This window comes from Camellia sinensis, chromosome 5 (genome assembly GCF_055761805.1).
Source record: "Camellia sinensis isolate YWXY chromosome 5, ASM5576180v1, whole genome shotgun sequence".
NCBI classification, from domain to species: Eukaryota; Viridiplantae; Streptophyta; class Magnoliopsida; order Ericales; family Theaceae; genus Camellia; species Camellia sinensis.
The window spans coordinates 104,912,123-104,930,934 of NC_138965.1; the positions used below are offsets into that span (position 1 = coordinate 104,912,123).

The 18,812-nt window shown below is 37.6% G+C and overlaps 1 long non-coding RNA gene across 5 annotated transcripts; it reads left to right on the top strand.

Annotated features, from left to right (window-relative positions):
• The first annotated feature begins 12,075 nt into the window (after positions 1 to 12,075).
• LOC114317145 (uncharacterized) lies at positions 12,076 to 17,481 on the top strand. Of its 5 annotated transcripts, none has more exons than XR_014328832.1 (6): positions 12,076 to 12,196; positions 13,256 to 13,312; positions 13,404 to 13,481; positions 13,626 to 13,672; positions 13,891 to 14,040; positions 14,576 to 14,843. It is a non-coding gene; the product is annotated as an uncharacterized LOC114317145 (long non-coding RNA). The 5 variants fall into 5 exon arrangements; XR_014328831.1 differs by having other exon boundaries at positions 12,095 to 12,174; XR_014328829.1 differs by lacking the exon at positions 12,076 to 12,196 and adding an exon at positions 17,180 to 17,220 and having other exon boundaries at positions 12,539 to 13,312; positions 14,576 to 14,700.
• Positions 17,482 to 18,812: the final 1,331 nt, after the last annotated feature.

The following is an 18,812-nucleotide window of genomic DNA, read 5'->3' on the forward strand; positions in this document are numbered from 1 at the left end:
ACAAAAATGTTCAAGCACCTGATTGGCAAAACGGTAGAAGTCTACATTGATGACATGGTCGTGAAGACCAAAGAAACTAAGGGTCATCTTGCCGACCTAAAAGAGGTTTTTGATATACTCAAAACATACCGGCTCCGACTCAACGCATCAAAGTGCGCGTTTGGAGTTGGATCAGGCAAGTTTTTAGGGTATCTGGTAACGAGAAAGGGCATTGAGGCGAGCCCAGACCAAATCAAGGCCATCCTAGAGCTGCAAAGCCCGACGTTGGCGAAACAGGTTCGGATACTTACTGGAAAAGCTGCAGCCCTAAACAGATTCATCAGCAGAAGCTCAGATAAATGCAGACCCTTCTTCAACTTGGTGAAAAAAGCCACAGACTTTCTGTGGACAGAAGAATGCGAAGCCGGTCTAACCGACCTAAAGAAGTACTTGACCACAACTCCGGTTCTTTCCAATCCAGAACCAGGGGAAGAACTGTTTTTGTACTTGGCAGTGTCAGAACACACAGTAAGTGCAGTACTAATCCGAGAAGAAAAATGGGAGCAAAAGGCGGTTTACTATGTAAGCAAAACCTTGGCCAGCGTAGAAACAAGGTATCTATCACTGGAGAAATTAATGCTGGCCTTAGTAATGGCTTCAAAGAAGTTGAACCATTATTTTCAGGCGCACAAGATTGTGGTCCTAACAGAGTACCCACTGAAGTCCTTGTTGCAACAAGGAGACTTAACAAGAAGGATAGCAAGATGGGCAGTGGCCCTGGGCCAATATGACCTGGAGTTTAGGTCGAGAACAGCAATAAAAGGCCAAGTTTTGGCCGACTTCGTGGCAGAATTCACACCCGAAACCATCGAACATCGGGCTCCGTTGAGCCGAGATGAGCAGTATCCCAGCAAGCAAGGAGAAGCCCAGCCAAAGACAAAAGAGCAAAGGAAGGAAAAACTCAGACCCTGCAGCATCTACATCGGCGATTCATTCAGACTGTTCGTCGATGGAAGTTCAAACCGTCAAGGAGCGGGGGCAGGAGTACTGTTGATATCTCCAGATGGAGAAATAATAGAACAGTCCATCCGTTTGGGGTTCAAGGCCTTAAACAACGAAGCGGAGTACGAAGCATTAATTGCAGGGCTAAAACTGGCAGCAGCAGCAGAAGCAGATGAGGTAATTGTTTTTTGTGATTCAAAACTTATTATTAACCAATCAACAGGAGAATTTGCAGCCAGGGACGAAAGGATGTCGGCATATGCAAAAGAGGTCATTAGATTGGCAACCCTATTTCAGAACTGCCGACTACTGCAAGTCAGCCGAGATGACAACACCCACGCCGACGCGTTGGCTTACCTTGCAAGTTCAATACAGACTGGAAAAACAAGAACAATTATGATCGACTGCATGTCGGGCCCGAGTATAGAACCAGGGAGCACAAAGCAGCAAGCAATGTGTGTGGACATGGGGCCAAGCTGGATGGATACAATTATTGCATTCCTGAAAGAAGAAAAGTTGCCAGAAGATCGTAAGGAGGCACACAAAGTCAGATTGAAATCTGCAAGATTCTGTCTAACAAAAGATGGACATCTCTACAGAAGGTCCTTCACTGGACCACTTTTAAGGTGCGTACACCCTTTGCAGGTTGAGGATTTCCTCTATGAAATTCATGAAGGAATTTGTGGAAGCCATGCTGGGGGCAGATCACTAGCCCACAGGGCCATTACCCAGGGGTATTGGTGGCCCTACATGCAAAAGGATGCTGAAGCCTACGTGAAGAAGTGTGAACAATGCCAAAGGTTTGCACCTTTAATACATCAGCCAGCCGCTGACCTGAACCCAGTATCCAGCCCTTGGCCGTTTGTCCAATGGGGCATGGATCTTGTCGGGCAACTTCCCCAGGCAACTGGGCAAAGAAAATACTTGCTGGTAGCAACAGACTACTTTACAAAGTGGATAGAGGCAGAACCTCTTGCCAAAATCCGAGATGTGGACGTCAAGAACTTTATATGGAGAAACATCATCACCAGATTTGGGATTCCAAGAGCAATAGTTGCCGACAACGGAACACAGTTTGACAGCAAACTCATCAAGAACTTTTGTGCAAAATTCAAGATCAAGAATTATTTCTCAACACCAAGTTTTCCCCAAAGTAATGGGTAAGCAGAGGCATCCAACAAAGTAATTCTGGATGGAATAAAGAAAAGGCTGCAGGCAGCAAAAGGAAAGTGAGTAGACGAGTTGCCCAACGTGCTTTGGGCATATCGGACTACATCGAGAAGATCAACAAGAGAATCCCCCTTCGCCATGGCTTATGGCACAGAAGCAGTCATCCCATTGGAGATCGGCATACCAGGGATCAGAACCCAGGGAGTAGAGAATGGCACCAATGACGTACTCCTATCCCGAGATCTGGATCTTTTGGAAGAACGAAGAGAGAAAGCTGCAATTTAGCTTGCAATATACCAGCAACAGCTTGCCAGAGCTTACAACAAGAAGGTCAATCCAAGAGATTTTTAAGTCGGCGACCTAGTCCTGAGAAAAGTCGTCGGGAACAAGAAGGATCCCAGAGAGGGCAAGCTTGGCCCAAACTGGGAAGGACCCTACAGAATTACTTCAGTATTAGGCAATGGAGCTTATCGGCTTGAGGACAATGAGGGCAAAGCATTGCCCAGACCTTGGAATACTTGTAATTTGAAATTTTTCTATCATTAGATGTGCATCATTTTTTGGCCGATATCATCAATAAAGTCTTTTCAGAATTCTTTCAACACATATGATTGATAAAACTACATATTGGTGTTTTTGGAAACATGAATAATGAGAACCCAAGTAGAACTCAGGTTCACATTGGGGGCAGAGAGAAGACAGAGACACTTAATTCACTTGTTGAAATTTGTAGCAATTTACAAGTCGAAGTTAAGCCAAGATAATTTCTTAATTCACTTGTTGAAATTTGTAGCAATTTACAAGTTGGAATTAAGCTGATTCCTTATCTTTACTTGTTGAAATTTGTAGCAATTTACAAGTTGGAGTTAAGCTGATTCCTTATCTTCACTTGTTGAAATTTGTAGCAATTTACAAGTCGAAGTTAAGTCGAGATAATTCCTTAATTCACTTGTTGAAATTTGTAGCAATTTACAAGTTAGAGTTAAGTTGATTCCTTATCTTCACTTGTTGAAATTTGTAGCAATTTACAAGTCGAAGTTAAGCCGAGATAATTCCTTAATTCACTTGTTGAAATTTGTAGCAATTTATAAGTTGGAATTAAGCTGATTCCTTAATTCACTTGTTGAAATTTGTAGCAATTTACAAGTTGGAATTAAGCTGATTCCTTATCTTTACTTGTTGAAATTTGTAGCAATTTACAAGTTGGAGTTAAGCTGATTCCTTATCTTCACTTGTTGAAATTTGTAGCAATTTACAAGTTGGAATTAAGCTGATTCCTTATCTTTACTTGTTGAAATTTGTAGCAATTTACAAGTTGGAGTTAAGCTGATTCCTTATCTTCACTTGTTGAAATTTGTAGCAATTTACAAGCCGAAGTTAAGCCGAGATTACTGTTTCTCTTCACTTGTTGAAATTTGTAGCAATTTACAAGTTGAAGTAAAGACGAGGTTATAGTTTGCACACTTATAGCAATCTACAGGATGATCCAACCAAAGAAGATGCTTAACACTTGTTGAAATTTATAGCAATTTACAAGATAATGTTAAGCCGACATGTGATCATCTGTTGAAATTTGCAGCAATTTACAGGTTGAGGTAAAAGCTAAGTATATTGTTTAAATACTTGTTGAAATTCGTAGCAATTTACAAGTAGATCATTGTTATAACTTGAAGAAAAAATTACAGTATATAATAAGACTTGTTGAAATTTGCAACAATTTACAAGTAGGTTAGACCGAGATCGCTGTTTAAATACTTGTTGAAACTTAGAAAAAAGTTTGCAAAATTAACATTAAACAATATATGTTTTACACTTGTTGGCATTTATGAAGAGTTTACAGATCTGTATCTTGCCGAAGTGAAGTTGGACGATATTTCACCCGAGGTGCGTAACCCCGAGAAGATTATACAAAGAAAGCAAAATGGAAAGGCATGCAAAAAATTCTAAGTATAGAACTATGCAGAAGCAATCAACAGAAAATTACAAAGATTGAAATATCTATAGAAAAAACAGTTGCAGTTACATATTGAAGAAGGCACTACGGCCTGCCAGAAGTAAATCGTTTTTACAGGAAAAGGCACTTCGGCCATACAAAGAAACTTATATTGTCCACAAAAGAAAACAAGTACAAAAGACAGGGAAGATTATGATTTTTCGGCTTCAGAAAGGATTTGGGTCTGGACCTCGTCCGATTCTTGAAGAATTACCTCGGCAGATTCCTGAGGAAATACTTCGGCAGCCTTTTCTGCAACCAGCTCGGCATCGATCTCAGTAAGTGTTTTAGAAAGACTCCTTTCAGCCAGAAGGAGGTCGGAAGATAACATCCCAATATCAACTTCCTTGGGTACCTCCTCAATCTCCTCATCTTGGGTTAAGTCCAGGATGGGCTCAATTTGAGAAGGAGACTTGACCCCAGCATCACCCTTGGGTTTCTTCATCAAAGCCTCAGCATCATGATCATCTTCATCCTCAGGCTCAGACCCAGACTCTTCTTCGGCTTGACTTGGAGGAAATGGGAGAGGAATAGCGTCGGCATTACGGAAAGGCGAGTCAGCAGGGAGATCAAGTCTTTTTAGCAGAGACATCCAACCAAGGGAAAATCCCCTGTTGCATGCTTGCCTGACTTGAAGCTTGTACTCCTCAGTGACGTCGGCCATGCCCTGCGCATAAGCCTTTTCATCAGCTTCTTTGATTTAAGCCTTTTTCATGGCCAAGGCCTCCTGAAGTTCCTTCTCGGCTTGGGTCGCCTTGTCCTCGGCTTCATTTTTCTGCGCTTCGGCAACTTTCTTTATAGCTTCAGCAGCCTCGGCCTTTTCTTCGGCCAAAGTTTGGGCTTTAGTGGCAGCCTCAGCCTGGTCTTCCAATTTCTTCATTTTTGCTTGAAGACCCTTGTTGATTTTCTGGAGTGTAGAATACTCCTTCTCCAAGTCAGTTAACTTCTCCCTGTTCTCAAAAGATTGCATGGAGAAGGAGTGGGCATGCTGAACAGCCTGAAAGAACACAAAAGTGAGAAGTTATTACAGAAGTTTTACAAACAATAAGAAAAAGACAGGTTACCAAGTGAAGACACTTACTTGAACACAGCGTTGAAGCATGAAAGCATAATTTTCATACTCACTTATTCCAGCATTCTTTTCCAGATCACCTGGGAGAAGAAGAGCTGTACTAAGGGCAACGCCGACATTAATGTCGTCGGCGCTATCATTAGCCATGACCGGCTTGTCCTCCAGGGTAATCTCGGGCGTTCAGGGGACGTTTGGCACTTTGGATTTTGAAGTCGTTGCAGAGGAGGACCTCGGCCTCTTTGACTTTGAAGATTCTGATGGCTGGGTCTCTGCGTATCTCTTCCCAGCAGAGGGTTGGGATTTGCTGCTTTCAGCCAGCTTGGAGATGGGCAGGCATCCTCGGCTTCAACCTCAGTTGCCTTGGCCTTGGGCTGAGCATTTTTTATTCTTTTTGGCTTCGGTGGGGGCATGGATTGAGTTGGTACAGCATCAGCATCAGTCGGAAGGTCGGCTAAGAGATTTTGGGCAATTGGCTTTGCGCGACCCATTTCGGCAGTTTTGACAAGGCGTCGCCGACGTTTTCTTTCTGGTATTGGGATCAAGTATGGGGTTGAAGTAGATGGCAGATTGACTGGGTCAGAAGTGGATCCTTCGTCTGCTCGTGATATGCAAGCAATGGAAGGAGTTGTGGCAGAAGGTAGAGAAAGACTCTTTTTCTTCCTTTTTGGGACGTCGGGTAGTGTGGATTTGTATGTCGGGATAAAATTTAGCAGCAGGGGAGCCTTGTGCTTGTGGATTGGAAGATCAAGGAGCTTCTTTAAATCTTTTCCTGAGAAGAACGATTGGCGAAAGTTTTTTGGTGGTTGATGAAAATCTGCAGGACAAGCAAACAGTCATTAGAAACAGACAAAGTTTTGAAGACTTGGAAAAAAAATAACTAAGTATTGATGCTAGACTCTTACCCTTGCCCTCTTTAACTGTTCAAGGAAGAGGGTAGAGGTGAACATCTTCGTCTGGACCAAATTCCCAATTTCCCGAAGTAATGACAAAGTCATCTCCGGCTCCCTTGTTGGAGTCCGGGAGGTCGGCTACAATTTTGAATTCAGTAGACCTCGGCTTGAGGTAGTAGACGTAACCTCTTTCCTTCAGGTTAAGGGGGCACATGGTATAACAATATTGTACATCGGCAAGGGTAATCCTAACATTTTCCTGCCTAGTTAGGGCTATGATACCATTAATCACTCGATAGGAGTTGATGGTAAGTTGCATGGGGTTCAACTTATAGAAGTGAAGAATCTCATGAAAAAGGGGATTGAGTGGAAGCCGGAGTCCGCACTCAGTAAAAGCTACTATAGGAAAGGGCATTGAATTATCCGTGGGCATGATAGAGTCATTATCTTCAGCCAGTCTCAGGTGGACATCGGCAGGAATGGAGAATTCTTGCCTAAAGAATTCAAGTTTAGTTGGGGTGTTCACCCGGTGTCTCCACATACCCATTACGTCGGCCTAAACAAAGAAGGCTGTTTCAGAAGATAGGTATTTCAGAAGGGTTACTAGAACCTCGGTTTCAAAACCTGGGTAAGGACTGGTAAGGTTTGTTTTAATTTTTCCTAAAGATTGAAGGTTCTACAGGCAAATCCCAAACCTAAAAATATAAAGACGAAGATCGAGGGCACAGATCTGGTAAAGACACAAAAAACAGAGAACAAAAGCGAAGTTTCAGAAACGAGAACAGGGATGGGCTATCAGGAACACGAAGAATACAAAGGGTTAAGGGCCAAGAACAGTAGTGAAATAGTGCAAGTGTTCATGGCATGTGAAAAAATCATGAAATAAGACGCATTCAGGTGAATGATTCACAAATAACGCTTAAACGGAACAGTAATAGCAAGAAACTTCGGAAACAATCAAGAATTAGAAAAAGAGGGTAAGGGGGCCAGTTGCTTACCGGATAAAATGAAGCCGGAGCGATATTCGCCGAAACCAGACGACAGTTGTAACAGTAGCGAAAGCTTCGCGGGAATGGAGGAGTAAGGATGGTCACAGAATTTGGGACTTGGAGCAATGGCAGATTCGAAGAATGCTAGAGCTTTTAGAGAGAGAGAAAGCAAGAAATCAGAATGCAAAAAGTGAAGAAAGGAAAAGGGAAAGAAAAGTTTTATCAAAAACTTGAAACGGCGGCAAAAGCAGGGCATTTATTACGCCTGGAGCAACTCACGCGTCAGACGGCGCAGACGAGTGAAAGATAGCTTTCAGGCGCGTCACAGACACGGGCCAATAAAGACAAAGCACGTGAAAGGAACGGTTAGATGTGCATGACAGCTCATGCGTGTGGTAGAGTTCATTTGGATTCTTGTTCTCCGAAGAGAACACATCGGCTTGACAATGAATTATCTCGGCCAAACAGTTTTTGAGCCACTATGCAGAACAAAATATCGATGTAGGTTCCATCACCTCAGGATGCCGAGGTAATAGAACCTAGGGGGCAGTTGTGGGGATATATTTTCTAAGTACTAACACATGGCAAGGTAACGCCGACGTGTCAGTCGAGGTGCCACGTGTCTTGGTCGTTGTGCCGAGGTCATCTCAGCTAGGCCGAGGTTATCTCCGAAGATATCGGAATCCGAGATAAGCGGATAAGGGACAGGAGTCCTAGGACAAAGAGGGGACTTAGCAGAGATAAGGATAAAGCTCTTAGGGAGTTTATCTTTATCTCTTGAGAAATCCTAAGTAAGCACTGAATTGAAGTCTATAGAAGTCATGCTTCTAGTAGGACTTGGATTGAGTTAACTATAAAAGAGAGGCACCCCCACGGGTCTAAGGTACGCAGTTTTATACTCAAGCTTGTGAGTTTAGCACTTGATTATCTTTGAGAGATATACTGACTTGATCGTCGGAGTGCCCCCGAGTGGAAGAGCAACCGCCGGAGTCCTTTCTTTCTGTTACAGGTTACTGGAGCCATTTATTCTGCCGGTGCTCTCCAACTGATTACTAGGCAGTGTGGTAAGAAAATTACCCACACATTAAGGATGAAAATAGTTTTAGAATTAGAGAGGGGGCTTCAAAGAAAATTTTGAATATTTAAATTTTGTTAGTGAGAATTCAAAGAATGTGGGAACCAAAAGATATTTATGTGAGAGCATTTAGAAGCTCTCACAATATTTTTTGGGTGTTTACATACACCATGAGTTCAACTCATTACGTCTCTCATTTTAATTTTGGATAAATTATAAATACATCTTTTGAAGTTTGATTAAAATACGAATTGTCCCTGTAGTTTTGAAAATTACATTCTACCCCCTGAGGTTTCTAATTTCATAACAAATCGCACATTTTATTAATAAATCATCAAGTCAATTAATAGTTTTTAATGATGTTAAAAATATGTTTCAATTAATAATTTAGGTAATTTTATTGTTGTATATGAGAGCAATTATGAATTTTATTTTTTAATTAATTTTGTTAAATAAAAAATTCTAATAAAGAGGTATTTGTAATTTTTCAAACCACAAGGAGCAATCTGTATTTTAAACAAACCTCAGGGGGTGTATTTGTAATTTACTCTTTAATTTTTTATTATAATCTTAACCTTTTTATCTTTAGAGATTAAAAACATAAAAAAAAGGATAAATTACAAATACATCCTATGAGGTTTGATTAAAATATGAATCACATCTTGTGGTTTTAAAAATTATATTCCACCTTCTGAGATTTCTAATTTCATAACAAATCGTCTATTTTATAATTAAATTAAGTCAATTAACAGTTTTTAATGATATTAGAAATATGTTTGAATTAATAATTGAGGTAATTTTATTATTATATAAGAGAACAATTATGAATTTCATTTTTTTTAATTAATTCTGTTAATAAAAAATTCTAACAAGAATGTATTTGTAATTTTTTAAATTATAGTACTATGGTAAATCTTAAGATGTGTATTTATAATAATTTATTTTTACACCCGTTTCTCTTTCTTCGCAACACCCACCACCCTTCTTTACCAACCACCACCACCTAGCCGAGTTCGGATCCTCTCCTTTACTTTCTACTGACAACAACTGAGATCAGTCAATCCAAATCCAACGGCTATAAAAAAATAAAAATAAATAAAACAAATTGAAAAAGTTGTTTTCCCGCCCAAAGCTATACAACTTATACACTGGGCTTGTTTGGTTTGTTTTTGGGAAAAAATCTCTACAAACAAATTTTCAAGAGTAATCAAAACAAACAAATTTTTTCAAAAAAAATCTCAAAATTCTCTTTCTTCAATCACTTTTTTTAAAATTCTCTCCCCAAAACAAATTTTCAAAACCATTTCTGAAAAAAGGCAAACCAAACAAGTTTTCGTACTTTTTATCTCAAAAACTACTCTACAAACACAAACCAAACAAGCCCACTGAGTTTTTGTACTCACTCTCACTTAGCCCCTTTCTTCTCCATCGAACCCACCCTCACTGGCAACCCACTCCCGACGGCGACCCACTACAACAAAAATAGTCTTTAGACACGAAACTAATGACGAAATTTTTTTTGGTCACGAAATACGTATCTTTTAATGACGAAAATCATATTTCGTCTCAAAATGTACCATTTTTGGAGACAAAAATAAAATTTCGTCACCAATCTAAATCATAATAAAAAAATTAGGTGACGAAATTATTTTTTGTTATTATTTATATTTTTTTTGTCACCAAATATTTTCTCGTTAATTTTTTTGGAGAATGCCAAAATTTTGAGACTTTTGGTGACGAAAAAATTAGTCACCAATTATAAAATTATTAATGACGAATATATTTTTGTCACCAATAATTTTTAATATTTTAATATCATTTAGTGACAAAACAATTTTTGTAGCTAATATTTTCATTTTTAGTGAAGAAATAATTTTGTCACGAATAAATAATTTAGTTATTAAATATTTTAGGGGGGAAAAAAAATCGGTTCAAACCTATTTCTCACACACACACAGAGACGACGCCGCTGCTCATTCTCCTCATCGATTCAGACACAGATTCATCGCCGATCGGCTCACTCTGCTCACCGCCGTCACCCTCTCCTCACCGCCGCTGATCTGTTAGCTTCTCCTCTCCTCACAGCCCCTCGCTGCTGTGCCGATCTAGCCTCTCCTTCCCTTCCCTTGCCGATCTCATCTCCTCTTCTCACCGCCACTGATCTGTTAGTCTCTCTCTCTCGTTGCTCTTTTCTCTCGATGCTCTCTCTTTCTCTCTTTTCTTTTGCTACTCTATGTTTTGTATACATTATATTGTTATACATATATAATATATATATATATATATCCTGCTCTATTTTATTTATAATTAGATTCTGAATATAATTAGATTCTGAATATGAACCTTGTAATTTGATTAAGATATGAACCTTGTAATTTGATATTTTATAAAAAAACAAATTTCTTCTTGGACAATATGAACCTTGTAATTTGATTAAGATACTGTGAAAGTAAATTAAAGTATTGTCTCTGGAGGGGAAAGATTTAGGTTTAATTTCTCCATCCTAATTCTTTCTTTAGTTACTTTTTTGTTTACTTTCTGATTGTAATTCGAATCGGAGTTTTGGTAATGGCTGAACATTTAAGATTTGTATGATTATGAACCACATGAGAAGAAAAAGACCTTTGCTGTTCAAGTAGTTATTTGAATTGCATGAAATATGATGCATTCCATTTAGCCCAATATTGAAGTTATTGACACAGTCATGATTTTTTTTTTATTATAAATTGGGATGTAAGATTTTGAGATTAAGTAATTATCTTTTTAGTAATAAAATTCAGAGAAATATATAAAATATTATTCTTGTTTTCTTTGTGTTTTTCGTTCATTTCATACGTATCTCTACATCAGTTATAGAGTGCCTAATTTGTCATGAATTGCATTTGAAACTTAGGGATATAAGAGGCTAAGTGGAAAATAGTACAAGCTTGGATCATATAATCCCAAGGAGATGGATGGACACCAATATATATAGATATAGATATAGAGACAGACATATCAAAGGGGGTTGGGGAACAAGATTGTGTTTTTTTTTTTTTTGTTGAAGAAACATACTGTGAATTATTAATTGAGCCCAGTTTTGTTGTGCAACATAGCCAATCAGATTTGATATTGTAATGCTGAGTTCTTTGGAGTTGTCAGAACCTCATTGACATCACAAAAATTCAAATTTTTACTTATTGCATATTCCTCCATTTTCTTGACAACAATTCAACTAGGAAACTTAGTTTTGTAATAATAATACTTTTGAACTTTGTAGAATCATTCATCATTTTCTTTTTCAAATTTATGAGGCCCACATATCTAATCATGTTTTCTTGCCCTAATTCAAAACTTCTTTACAATTTATGAGGCCCACATATGAACCTTGTAACAAATCCTACTCTGTGTTCATATTGAATATTTTATTTATAATTAGATTCTGAATATAACTCAATAGTTGATTTGTTGTTCAGATTGTTGAATATAACTCAATGTATATATAATATACATCATGTGCCATTATTATTTTTTTTTAATGATTTGTTGAATATAACTCAATAGTTGAATATAACTCAATGTATACACACGGATTCAAGTGCCATTATTTTTTTTTTTAATGATTTGTTGAATATAACTCAATAGTTGAATATAACTCAATGTATACACACAGATTCATGTGCCATTATTTTTTTTTTAATGATTTGTTGAATATAACTCAATAGTTGAATATAACTCAATGTATACACACAGATTCATGTGCCATTATTTTTTATTTTTAATGATTTGTTGAATATAACTCAATGTATAATATACATCATGTGCCATTATTTTTTTTTTAACGATTTGTTGTATCCTATCTTTCTTCAATGTAAGTACCTTCCTTCAAATAGAAATTTAATCTGTAATTTTGTATCCTATCTTTCCCTCTTTTAAAAATTAATTTTTGGCCTTTTCTTTGCAGAAGAGACATAAGTTTGAATCACACTATTAGATCCTTCTATAGCGATCTTATTTCTTTACTGGTAAATCTTTCCATATGAAGAAGTAAGTATTGTAATGGTTCCAGTTGAGATAATAGTAGGTGAGTAAGCAGTGGCAGCCCAATACTATCGGGGCCTTGGGTGAAATCTCAAATAGGACTCTTATATATATATATATATATATATAATATTTATTAATTTATTACATTGTAATTTTTTATTCTATCATTCATTTTCCTTGCATATCTATTTTAGTAATTAAGTGGTGATTACTGTTTTCACCATAGGGATCTTTCGACGAGGAACAAATTTTTTTTTTATTGGGCTTTTATGTAAGAATTTGTTTTCCTTTTTCATTGGGCCTTTTGGATAAGAAGTGTTTTATTAAGTTTTTATTATTGGGGCTCATGAACAAGAACTTTTACTTTGTGGCTTTAGAAGATTACCTTACTCACCTAAGGGATGTGCTGACACTAGAAGTTAACAAATGATCTAACCTCCAGGTCCCTTGAGAGACTCAAATTTGTGGTCTTGAATCTTATCTTTTAAGTTTTTACCACTCGGCTAATTCCTTAGAGTAACTGAAGGTAGACTTATGTGATGACAAACAAAATGTTGTGGTTTGCCCTGCTCATCACTCATGTCTGCTCTCGTGTTTCGATTTCTTGTGTTGTGTTCATTTATGGCCCACAATCTAACTTGTTTATGTTTTCTTATGCCTTGAAAACAATGTAAGAAAGTCCCATGTCACATGGTAAAAAAATAATGTGCAATATATAACCACGAGGGTCTTCTCACCTCAAATAGATAGCTTTTGGGGTTGAGTTCTATCTAAGACAATGTAGCATGGTATCAGAGCTAAAATACTGCGGGATGGGTTGGATGCTTTGGCAAGCCATATGCCATTGCCAATTCCACCATACCATCTTTGTTTAAAGAAGGTTTTATTTCTTTTTGTTCTTCTTTTATGGAATTTATTGTGCATTTCAACAAAGTGAAAACTAGCGAGGTTGCACCAAATTTGCCTTTAGAAGCTATTAAACACTTCCTATTAAATTTCTACTGCATTTGATGTTTTTCATCGTTGTCATCGTTGTTTATGTGTGAAAAAATTGTTTGACAGGGTGTAGAACAAAATCTAGACAAAAATTGCACAGGTTCTCTTTATTATCCAAAACAAGTACGATTTCTAATTTGCTTCTTTTTGTTCCTTGACTCAACTTAAAAACACAACTTTGCTTGGCATGGTTTTGACATGATTTTTTTGGCAGCGTTTCTGTCTGCAGTATGCGTTAAAATACATCAGGACACCATTTTTCATCTTAAACTCAGCATATGATGTGTACCAAGTAAGATAAATTAAAGTCCTATGACATATATTTTTTCAGTGCTTCTGAGGTAATAGTGAAAAATGAGTACTACTTTCTTATCACAGTTCCATCACAATTGGTGCCACCTTCTGCTGATTTGAGTGGGCATTGGAATCATTGTAGGCTTAATCCAGCGGCATGTAATACAAACCAGACAAATATCTTGCAAGGTTATTTTTTGTCCTTACATTCTTAAATTTCAATTGCTTTCGATATTCTTTTCTAAAATTTCTTTTTTCTTTTCATTTTTATTTTTAATGATGATTATCTTCAATTTAGAGAGCATACCTCTCATATTAAATATAAAACTTTCATAAATTTTGCATGTAATTTTTAATATGTGTTATCCTTTATGATAGACATGTTTATTAAAATTTCTATTCTTCAGGGTTCCGGAAAGATATGCTTGCAGCTTTTGAGTTTATTTTTTAAATACTCAAAAAGAGGAGGGATGTTCATAAACTCATGTTTTGCGCATTGCCAAAGTGAGTCACAAGATACATGGCTAACATCAGACTCCCCTAGAGTGCACAATAAGGTTTACAAACTAGCCCCTTTCCTTGGTGGATATGATAGCTTTAATAAGTTGCTGTCATTTTCTAGTTGTGCTTTTCTCCTCTTTTGTATTTGTCCATTTATGAAGCACCAATGACAAGTAAATACACTTATGAAATGAATGCTCAGCTCTCAAAGTCTGATCTAAAGTTACATATTCAAAAAAATTGTAAAACTAGATTGGTATGCGTCATAGTCATGTAAAATATTCTACAACCCATGCATAGAATGATTCAATCCTGTGTGTGTACAAATCTAATTAGAAATCATAATCTATGACTGATATAATGTAATAAGTTGACAAAGCATGCCATGGTGTGGTGTTATAGTTCATGACTGAATATTACTTGTTCTATTAGCATAGAATATCTAAGGTTGCCATTTTAGTGATGTGATTAGTCCCTGCAAAAATTTATGCACCATTGACTATTATTAATATCATTGATTTCATCTATAATAATGAGATTTAAATCTAATGAAGTTTTCATAGTGAGTAACAACCAGTCAATTTCTTACAGACCATTGCAGAAGCAGTAGGCGATTGGTACTTTGGAAGAAGGGTGACCAAGGAAATTGACTGTGCATATCCTTGTGATTCTACCTGCCATAACTTGATAGGCTGAAATCGTAAGGTTCAGTTCAGGTATTACCTTTTGATAAACGATTCAAGCTTGCTAATGATTCTCAAAAATACATTTTGGAGTGCATGGACCTTGATTTTATTCATCTAATGCACAATTTTTTGAGTATATTTAAGGTCCGATCAAGGATTTAATTACTAGGTGAAAAATATGAGCAGTTCTTTTTGCGAGAATTGCTCTCTTCTCTTTCTTACAAAAAGGATACAAGAGTATTTACAGATAGTTGATGAGAATCATGTTAGTATATAATGGTTTATACCATTTGTACATTTAATCAAACATAGTTCTTCTTGAGAGAATTGCTAAGTCCGAAAATGCACTTTTCCGCACTTACCATTTGTACATTTAATCAAACATAGTTCTTCTTGAGAGAATTGCTAAGTCCGAAAATGCACTTTTCCGCACTTTTTCACACTTAAGCTTGAAAATAGGCCTTCGGGGGCCAAAATCATGCAACAGCCACAAGACGGCCCGGGGAACACCTCAAACACCTCGTGACGGACCAATGTGAGTTGTGAAAACTTACAGAACTAGTACGGGACTCCCGGTTTGAAAACTAAGTCCAAATATGCACTTTTCCATACTTAAGCTTGAAAATAGGCCTTCGGAGGCTAAAATCGTGCAACAGCCACGAGACAGCCCGGGGAACACCTCAAACACCTCGGCAGAGACCAATGTGAGTTGTGGAAACTAACGGAACTAGCACGGGACTCCCTGTTTGAAAACTAAGTCCAAAAATGCACTTTTCCACACTTAAGCTTAAAAATAGGCCTTTGGGGGCCAAAATCGTGCAATAGCCAGGAGACGGCCCGGGGAACACCTCAAACACCTCGGGACAGACCAATGTGAGTTGTGAAAACTTACGGAACTAGTATGGGACTCCCGGTTTGAAAACTAAGTCAAAAAATGCACTTTTTCACACTTAAGCTTAAAAATAGGCCTTCAGGGGCCAAAATCGTGCAACAGCCACGAGACGGCCTGGGGAACACCTCAAACACCTCGGGATGAACCAATATGAGTTGTGGAAACTTACGGAACTAGCACGGGACTCCCGGTTTGAAAACTAAGTTCAAATATGCACTTTTCCACACTTAAGTTTGAAAATAGGCCTTCGGGGGCCAAAATCGTGCAACAGCCACGAGACGGCCCGGGGAACACCTCAAACACCTCGGGAGAGACCAATGTGAGTTGTGAAAACTAACGGAACTAGCACGGGACTCCCGGTTTGAAAACTAAGGCCTCGTTTGGGAACAGACTATTTTAGTAACTTTTTGGATTTTTACAAAAAGATGTGCAGAAAAGTAGAGAGGTGATGTGACTAGTTTTAGTTGGCTTTTTGGCTTTTTGGCTAAAATAGTCAGTCCCCAAACGAGGCCTAAGTCCAAAAATGTACTTTTTCACACTTAAGCTTGATAATAGGTTGTCGGGGGCTAAAATTATGCAACAGCCACAAGACGGCCCGGGAAACACCTCAAACACCTCGGGACGGACCAATGTGAGTTGTGGAAACTTACGAAATTAGCACAGGACTCCCAGTTTGAAAACTCAAAAAATACACTTTTCTACACTTAAGCTTGAAAATAGGCCTTCGGGGGCCAAAATCGTGCAACAGCCACGAGATGGCCCGGGAAACACCTCAAACACCTCGGGACGGACCAATGTGAATTGTGGAAACTTACGGAACTAGCACAGGACTCTCGGTTTGAAAACTAAGTCTAAAAATGTACTTTTTCACACTTAAGTTTGAAAATAGGCCTTCGGAGGCCAAAATCGTGCAACAGCCACGAGATGGCTCAGGGAACACCTCAAACACTTCGGGACGGACCAATGTGAGTTGTGGAAACTTACGGAACTAGCACGAGACTCCCGGTTTGAAAACTAAGTCCAAAAATGCACTTTTCCACACTTAAGCTTAAAAATAGGCTTTCGGAGGCCAAAATCGTGCAACAGCCACGAGACGGCCCGGGGAACACCTCAAACACCTCGGGACGGACCAATGTGAGTTGTGAAAACTAACGGAACTAGCACGGGAATCTCGGTTTGAAAACTAAGTCTAAAAATGCACTTTTTTACACTTAAGCTTGAAAATAGGTCTTCGGGGGCCAAAATCGTGCAATAGCCACGAGACAGCCCGGGAAACACCTCAAACATCTCGGGATGGACCAATGTGAATTGTGAAAACTTACGGAACTAGTACAGGACTCCCGGTTTGAAAACTAAGTCAAAAAATGTAATTTTTCACACTTAAGCTTGAAAATAGGCCTTCGGGGCCAAAATCGTGCAACAGCCACAAGACGGCCCAAGAAACACCTCAAACACCTCGGGATTGACCAATGTGAGTTGTGGAAACTTACAGAACTAGCACTGGACTCCCGGTTTGAAAACTAAGTCCAAAAATGCATGTTAAATTGTATATGTTATGGATAAGATAATAATTGTCGAACTGACATTTTTTTTTTTTTTTGTGTTTCATTTTTGCAGATTCGAGATTTGATATGGACGTGTTTGGTAATTTGGAGGGCCGATGGTCATTTTGTGTTTTTGTTCATTTTACCTTACATGTATTTAGGTTGTGTTGTAAATAAATACTTTTGTTAGTATTACGGGGCATGTTTGGTAATCCGCCCTTGATATTTTATTTTTGTTGATATTAGTAGACATGTTTTTTTGTTGGATATTAGGAGATGTGTTTGGTAATTTGCATACGGTTGATATTATATTTTTGTGGATATTAGTAGGCTTTTTTTGTGGATATTAGGAGACATGTTTATAATTTGCATGCAGTTCATATTGTATTTTTGTGGATAGTGCTAAAATTCGATTGTGATGTTTATGAAAATGAACAGATTTTTGTATTGATTTGTAATAGATATTTATTGAACAGGTTATTGAAATGCGCAGGGAATTGTTATTGAAAAGAAAAAATTTCGGAAGAAAATAGTATTCTCATTTTTAAAATTTTTAATTTTTATTAGTGACGAAATAAAAAATGTCGCTGTTAGTTTTCAAAAAACATGACGAATAATTTTGTCACTAATGATATAGTATGAAACAAATAATTTCGTCACATTTGCTGAATATTTTGTCGCTAAATTGAAATATTTGGTGACAAAATATTTTGTCATTAAATAATTTTTCTTTTTTGCTCATTTTAGTGACGAATTTTTGTCACCTTAATCCATATCATTGGTGAGGAAAACTTCGGTCACTAAAATATATTTGGTGATGAAATATTTCGTCGCAAAAAATAATTTAAATAAAATATTATTTAGTTTGGGGACGAAATTGGTGTTTTAGAGGACGAAAAATTCAACATTTGGAGACGAAATATTTCATCACAAAAAATGAAAAATAGGTGACGAAACTGTTTTTCGTCACTAGGTACTTTTTGTGACGACGTATAGGTTACGAACGTGGTAACAAATTTTTTTCGTCACAGATCATTTTAGTGACGAAATTTTGATGTTTGGAGACAAAATCAATCTGTCACCAAAGGTCTTTTTTGTTGTAATGACTCCCAACAATGGCGAGAAGCTCCCGAAAGCCAACCGGCTGCCTTTCCTTCTTAGCTGAACCCACCCTCCTACTTTTGTGTTGGGCGGGAAAATAGCTTTATAAATTTGTTTTAATTTTTTTTAGCCGTTAGATCTGAACTGACTGATCTTAGCCGTTGCTAGTAGGAAGTGAAGGAGAGGCGTTAAGGAGAGGATCCAAACTCATGCCACCATCACTTCTCCTTCACCAACCACCACTACCCTCCCCCTTCTCAAACTCTTTTTGCCTCTCTGTAAATCCTTACACATCTACCCTAAAAACATAAATAAATAAATAAATTTAAAAGAACCAGAGAAAAAAAAAAAAAAAAAAGATTTAGGAAACTCAGTTAAAAACATTAAAAATAGATTTTATACAATATGTTGGTGTTTAAGAGATGTTTGGGTATAGTTTTCTATAATTTTTTTTATGTAGTTTAATGCTATTTGCAAATAATGGAATTGAAGCTCCGCTCAGTTCTAATTTGCCAAACAAAACAAGATTGCCGAACAGCCTCCCATCCAAATCTGGATTAGAGGGAAGCCCAACCCTAAATATAAATATGCTATAAAAAATATAG